Source organism: Equus caballus, chromosome 15 (assembly GCF_041296265.1).
Source record: "Equus caballus isolate H_3958 breed thoroughbred chromosome 15, TB-T2T, whole genome shotgun sequence".
In the NCBI taxonomy this organism is placed as follows: domain Eukaryota; kingdom Metazoa; phylum Chordata; class Mammalia; order Perissodactyla; family Equidae; genus Equus; species Equus caballus.
Genome location: NC_091698.1, coordinates 50,324,148 through 50,332,304, shown reverse-complemented (window position 1 = coordinate 50,332,304; position 8,157 = coordinate 50,324,148).

The window sequence follows — 8,157 nt, the reverse complement described above, 5'->3', positions numbered from 1 at the left end:
TACTTTCATGCGCTGAATACACATTCTTCTCAAGTGCACATGGAACATTCTCTAGGATAGACCATACGTTGGGAAACAAGGCAAGCCTCTACAAATTTAAAAAAATTGAAATAATAGCAAGCATCTTCTCAGATCATAGTGCTATAAGGCTAGAAATTAATTACAAGAAAAAAGCTGAGAAAGGCACAAAGATGTGGAAACTAAACAACACACTACTGAACAAGCAATGGATCATTGACGAAATTAAAGAAGAAATAAAAAAATACCTGGAAACAAATGAAAACGATAGCATGCCATACCAACTCATATGGGCTACAGCAAAAGCTGTATTAAGAGGAAAATTCATCGCAATACAGGCACATCTTAACAAACAAGAAAAATCCCAAATAAGCAACCTTAAAGCACACCTAACTGAACTAGAGAAAAAAGAACAAATGAAGCCCAAAGTCAGCAGAAGGAGAGAAATAATAAAAATCAGAGCAGAAATAAATACTATTGAAATGAAAAAGGCAGTAGAAAGGATCAATGAGACAAAGAGCTGGTTTTTTGAGAAGATAAATAAAATTGACAAACCACTAGCCAGACTTACAAAGAAAAAAAGGGAGAAAGCTCAAATAAACAAAATCAGAAATGAGTGAGGAGAAATCACAACAGGCTCTGCAGAAATACAACAGATTATAAGAGAATACTACAAAAAACTATATGCCAACAGCATGGATAACCTAGAGGAAATGGATAAATTCTTGGACTCCTACAATCTCCCAAAGCTCACTCAAGAAGAGGCAGACAATTTGAACAGACCAATCACAAGGAAAGAGATTGAAACAGCAATCAAAAACATCCCAAAGAATAAAACCCCAGGACCAGATGGCTTTCCTGGGGAATTCTACCAAACTTTCAGAGAGGATTTAATACCTATCCTTTTCAAGCTATTCCAAAAAATTAGGGAAGATGGAGCACTTCCTAACACATTCTATGAGACCAACAACATGCTGATCCCAAAACCTGACAAGGACACCACGAAAAAAGAGAACTACAGGCCAATATCACTGATGAACATAGATGCAAAAATTCTAAACAAAATTTTGGCAACCAGAATTCAGCAATTCATCAAAAGAATCATACATCAGGATCAGGTGGGATTCATACCAGGGACACAGGGATGGTTCAACATCCACAAATCAATCAACGTGATACACCACATCAACAAACTGAGGAATAAAAACCACATGATCATCTCAATAGATGCAGAGAAGGCATTTGACAAGATCCAACAGCCATTTATGATAAAAACTCTGAACAAAATGGGCATAGAAGGAAACTACCTCAACATAATAAAGGCCATATACGACAAACCCATAGCCAACATCATACTCAATGGGCAAAAACTGAACCCCATCCCCCTGAAAACAGGAACGAGACAAGGATGCCCTCTATCACCACTCTTATTTAACATAGTACTGGAGGTCTGGGCCAGAGCAATCAGGCAAGAAAAAGGAATAAAAGGAATCCAAATAGGGAGGGAAGAAGTGAAACTCTCGCTGTTTGCAGACGACATGCTCTTATATATAGAAAACCCCAAAGAATCCATTGGAAAACTGTTAGAAGTAATCAACAACTACAGCAAAGTTGCAGGGTATAAAATCAATTTGCATAAATCAGTAGCATTTCTATACTCCAGTAATGAACCAACAGAAAAAGAACTCAAGAATAAAATACCATTCACAATCGCAACAAAAAGAATAAAATACCTTGGGGTAAATTTAACTAAGGAAGTGAAGGACCTATATAATGAAAATTACAAGGCCTTTCTGAGAGAATTGGATGACGACATAAGGAGATGGAAAGACATTCCATGTACATGGATTGGAAGAATAAACAGTTAAAATGTCCGTTCTACCTAAAGCAATCTACAGATTCAACGCCATCCCAATCAGAATCCCAATGACATTCTTTACAGAATTAGAACAAAGAATCCTAAAATTCTTATGGGGCAACAAAAGACCCCGAATTTCTAAAGCAATCCTGAGAAAAAAGAACAAAACGGGAGGCATCACAATCCCTAACTTCAAAACATACTACAAAGCTACAGTAATCAAAACAGCATGGTACTGGTACAAAAACAGGTGCACAGATCAATGGAACAGAATTGAAAGCCCAGAAATAAAACCACACATCTATGGACAGCTTATCTTTGACGAAGGAGCTGAGGGCATACAATGGAGAAAAGAAAGTCTTTTCAACAAATGGTGCTGGGAAAACTGGAAAGCCACATGTAAAAGAATGAAAATTGACCATTCCTTTTCACCACTCACCAAAATAAACTCAAAATGGATTAAAGACCTAAAGGTGAGACCTGAAACCATAAGGCTTCTGGAAGAAAACGTAGGCAGTACACTCTTTGACATCAGTATTAAAAGGATCTTTTTGGACACCATGCCTTCTCAGAGAAGGGAAACAATAGAAAGAATAAACAAGTGGGACTTCATCAGATTAAAGAGCTTCTTCAAGGCAAATGAAAACAGGATTGAAACAAAAAAACAACCCACTAACTGGGAAAAAATATTTGCAAGTCATATATCTGACAAAGGCTTAATATCCTTAATATATAAAGAACTCTCGCAACTCAACAACAAAACATCAAACAACCCAATCAAAAAATGGGCTAGAGACATGAACAGACATTTCTCCAAAGAAGATATACTGATGGCCAATAGACACATGAAAAGATGCTCATCATCGCTGATCATCAGGGAAATGCAAATCAAAACTACACTAAGATATCACCTTACACCCATTAGAATGACAAAAATATCTAAAACTAATAGCAACAAATGTTGGAGAGGTTGCGGAGAAAAAGGAACCCTCATACACTGCTGGTGGGAATGCAAACTTGTGCAGCCACTATGGAAAACAGTATGGAGATTCCTCAAAAAATTAAAAATAGAACTACCATACGATCCAGCCATCCCACTACTGGGTATTTATCCAAAGAGCTTGAAGTCAGCAATCCCAAAAGTCCTATGCACCCCAGTGTTTATTGCAGCACTGTTTACAATAGCCAAGACGTGGAAGCAACCTAAGTGTCCAGCAACAGACGAATGGATAAAGAAGATGTGGTACATATATACAGTGGAATACTACTCAGCTGGAAAACAGAACAAAATCATTCCATTTGCAATAACATGGATGGACCTTGAGAGAATTATGTTAAGTGAAATAAGCCAGCGAGAGAAAGATAATCTGTGTATGACTCCACTCATATGAAGAATTTAAAATTATGGACTAAGAACAGTTTAGTGGATACCAGGGGAAAGGTGGGGTGGGGGGTGGGCACAAAGGGTGAAGTGGTGCACCTACAACATGACTGACAAACATGTACAATTGAAATTTCACAAGATTGTAACCTATCAATAACTCAATAAAAAAATTAAAAAAACATAAAAATCTGTACTTTCATATATTTTATGTTAATACTACCAGAACTCTATTGCCAGACTCAGATTTTCGTTCATCAGTTGAATGGACAATTAAAGCACTTACTTTCTGGATCTGTTTGCAGGCTATAGTTTTATTTTGACTACATTGCCATCTTGTACAGCAATATTTGGACAATTATGCAAACAATTTATTGCATATTGTTCTATTTTATAAAATTCAGTGGGAAGAAAAAGAATGAAATTGCTAAACTTTGATTTTTAGGAAGTATATAAAGTCCTTTTTTAAAAATTAAGCACTCCATAACATGCAACCAAAAGAATCTGGCATAATATGAGAGGAAATTCAGACAGCATTTGACATGAGCCAGGAGTAAGGTTAGAATACAAAATGTATGTTAAGTCCTGTTCGTTTTCTGCCATGGGGTAGAAATTTGGCTTTGAAGCTTTTTAGCATGGAGGAGATCTACTGGATTTCTTTTTTTATGTGGTGGTGGGGGAAAAGGTTCTGGATCAGTTCTGTTTTGGTCTATGATTAGGCACTGTTATAAGCCTTCTATAATTCTGCATTATTTCATGTATAAATCAGGAACATCAATGATAACCAGAATTTCTGTTTTTGTTTTAAAGTGTTTCAATTTTACCTTTCCTTAGTTTACTTTTAACAGTCATGTACTTTTTACGTGTTAGTCTGATCCATTTACACTGGAAATGGAGAAGGATTCCAGAAATACCCTAGAGTGCCGAGATGCTGAGCAAAGCTTAGTTCTGTCTTGATCTCTTTCCGTGCCCATCGGCACAAATTTTATGTTGTAAGATGCTGATTAAGTCTGGTGTAGTTCACAGATAAGTATTTTACAAAAAAATGTAAAGGATGGGCACCACACTTGAGAATAATTGTCCTAAACTTTAGCCTTTGACTTGAATTAGTTAACCTTTTCAAAAGAGCTCCTGCTACCACAGAAGCATCTTATCCTTAAGAGGCAAATGAGCTCACTACTTATTTCCTCAAATTAGAGGATGAGGATCAGAGTGGCAAAAGAACTAAGGCTAACACTATTAAACAAGCCATTGAAAACAGCTGTTTTTTCTAACCAGGCAGTAAAGAATCTCTTTTCCTTGCGACATCTCAAGCCATAGAAGCTATGACTTTGAAAATCTCTTTTGTATCAGAAGGGCCCTTTTTACTCCATCCTTTTCAGGATTGCAGTTGGGGGAAAATGGAGGGTGCTGGGGAAGCTTTGGAAGCAGAACTGGTAGGGAATTTACAAACTTCATGGACAATGTAAAAGAAGGAAGACATTTAAAGACTTTAAGTGAAATAGACACTTCCTCTCCTAACAGATCCTAAATGGCTGAATTGAAAGCAATCTTCAAACTATAAAGTTTAATTTTGCCTATTAGAAATAATTTTATGACCTGCAGTTGTAGCCATTTCAGTTGATTGTCATGACTCTTGGGCAATTTTTTATTAGTTATATTTAGTGATTTAATTTTTCTATTAGATGACATGATAATTGCACATTTTAGAAAAGTATGCATATTTCCATTTCTGACAGAGTATGAAGTAAAAGCTATATCTGAGAAAAAACTAGATTCTGTTAATCAGTGTCCCAATTCTTTTAACTAAGAGAACTGTATCAAAAATAGCAAATGTTTTGTTTGGTAGAATTGTAGGATAATGAACACAATCCATAATTCAAAATAGGTTCTTCTTAATCTTATGATGGAGGCAGGAAATATTCTAAGCCACTGACTGCCCATTGGAATCACCTGGGAAGCATTTAAATAAATTCCGGTGTCCATCAGTATTTTTTAAAGGCTCCTAAGATGATTTTAGTTGGCATTCAGTGTTGAGAATCACTGAACTAGGTTATCTAAAGTAGACTGACCCCTATATTTACTAAGCCCAAAATTGCTAAAATTGAGATTGGAATTATGAAATATATTGAGTCTTAGTTACTGCACTTAAGAAGCTTACATTGCACTGGGAAGGATTGTTTAAAATGAAACAAATTAGATGCCGGCCCAGTGGTGTAGTAGTTAAGTGCATGCTCTACCTCGGCAGCCCAGGGTTCACAGGCCCAGATCCTGGGCACGGACCTATTCACCGCTCATCAAGCTGTGCTGTGGTGCGTGGCTGTGTCCCAGATACAAAATAGAGGAAGATTGGCACAGATGTTAACTCAGGACAATTTTCCTCAAGCAAAAAGAGGGAGACTGGCAACAGATGTTAGGTCAGGGCCAGTTTTCCTCACCAAAAAACCAAACCAAAACAAAAATAAAATAAAATGAAACAAATCAAAAATTTCAAAAAACGCATTATTAAAAGCCAAGTATGGTAGAGACTTTGTTCTAAAGGTGTTCTGAGAAGAGAGAAATCATGGAGCAGTGGTTAAAGAAAACCTCTAGGAGAAGCTGGAACTCAGTCTGGGCTTCCAAGGCTGGTGGCTTAGAGGATAGCCAGCCTCCAAGATAACTCCCAATAATCCCCACTCCTGGTATTCACATCCTTGTGGCTTTTGTCGTCTTCTCCCCCTCTCTCATTAATGACTCTGAGAAAGCCAGTGGTGTGACCACTCAGACAGCTTATGGAGAGGCCCATGTAGGAAGGAGGGGGGGCCTTGGCTAACAAGCAACCACCACGAGAGTGGCTTGTAAGTGGATTCTTTAATGCCAGTCAGGTCCTGAGATGACTGCAGTATCAGCTGACAGCTTGACTGCCACCTACCTCATGAGAGACCTTAAGCCAAAACAATTCAGGCCAAGAAGAGAAGACAAGGCACTGGGAAGAACATAATGAACAGGGGAATGACGTGGGACTGAAATGATATGTTGCGGTACTCCGCCTGGAGACACAGGAACGTTGCCTAGGAATTGTGTGTGTGTTGAGGGGAATGTAGATGACTGAGGATACTGAAAGATTTACTGAATACTTGATATGAATAAGGAGTCTTTGGGCATTTGTTTTATTTCTCCTCTCAAAATTTTGGAGACATAATTTAAAAAACATAATAATTCAAATGCAGAGGGGAAATATTTTGTTGTTTGTAAATTAGCAAAAGAAAAATCAGCTCACTGTTTTGTATAAAGAAAGAAAAAAAAAGAAAGAAAGATGAGCACCGCTCTTGTGAAGAACGTTTAAGTGGGCAGAGAGTTTGACTAGAACAGGTGATTTGGTATCTGAGGTGAAATTCACCAATCAATGGTAAATACTGAAACTGACAACAAATTTACTTACCATAGGCCTGACAGTTTGGTCTTTAATCTAAAAAAATCTAAATATGTGTTAGACAACAAAATCCCTTTATTTAGTAAGACTTGATTTCCAACATTGATTCCAATTGACTTCAAATATATTTACTAAAACAACACATGAGCAAACGCTAATTGAGGGCCTTATACATTTTTCACAAGGCCACTTACTTATTTCCTACAAAGCATACGCATACTAAATCGAAAGTCCAAGGGCAGCAGTTTTTAATTTTTTCGTGATGTTGTAATAGGAGCAGGAAAGAATTTTATGAATGAAAATTCGCCTGGGTTAAGTATAAGCTCACAACTTTCTTTGAGCTGTTGGAATGTTTTCCTAAAAGATTTTGCCGTAGGCAAGTCTCTGCTTTTAGAATAAATCAGATCAAGTTCAATTTTATCAGTGTTTTACTTTTGGCTCGCTGTTTATTTTGCAAGGAAAACTCAAAATCAACAGTTGAGTTTAGGGTGAACATTAAGGAAATTGTGCCCACACTGTAGGATCTGCATGAACCACTTTTGGGGAGTAATTCCTTTTCTATTTTCCACTTTTCTTCAGAAGGTTAGATAGAGCATTTTGCTTCCTAAATTAAAATAATTTTTTCATTTTAAATTACTGCATATTTATCATATAAATTTCTGAAAATCAGAAAAATAGAAGGAATTGTTTTAAACTATACATTGTAATACCACCAAGCAGAAAATACCACTATTACGTTTTCCTTTCTTTCCTTCTGACATTTTTTTCTTTATATATATATATTTGGGTAGTGTTATTTAATTATGATTATTCAGTATCCTCAATTTTTATCCTGTTTCTCCTCCCACTTGGGATTCATCATTTCATTCATCAAGCAAAACAGTGTATGTTTTCATTTTATTTTACTTTTATACGTATAATTTTTATGGCTGCATAAAATTTCCTGAAGTACATTTACCATAGTTCATTTAACCAGTTTTTTATTACTGGATATTTAGTTTCCCATTACTTTTTGACCTGTGATAGTTTTTTTTCTTTTAATTCTTAGTTTCTCTTAATTGGAAAAGTAATACATACAAATCGTAAACCCAAACAGTAAAAAAAGGATTTATATGAAAAATTTCCCTCCCGTCCCAGATCTTAGATTCCTCATCTTCCCCTTATTATCTGTTTCACATCTCCTCCTTTTGAAACAATCTGTGTACATACAAACTTCCTTTCTTTCCCATACGAATAGAAGGGTGCTATGTATATAATGTTTTCAATGCTCTACACCTTGTTCTTCATTTTTATCTTAGCAACATGGAATTAGTCCCTCATCTGCAGATGCCTCTTGGTATTCTACTGTGTGTGTGTTCTATCACTTACTTAATCAGCTCTCTATTAACGTATACCAAGATTATTTATGATTTTTTGCTAGTTTTCTAGCCTACTGCATTGGCCAATTAGTGCAGCTTGAACAATGTTAAATTGTACTTGACTTTAATA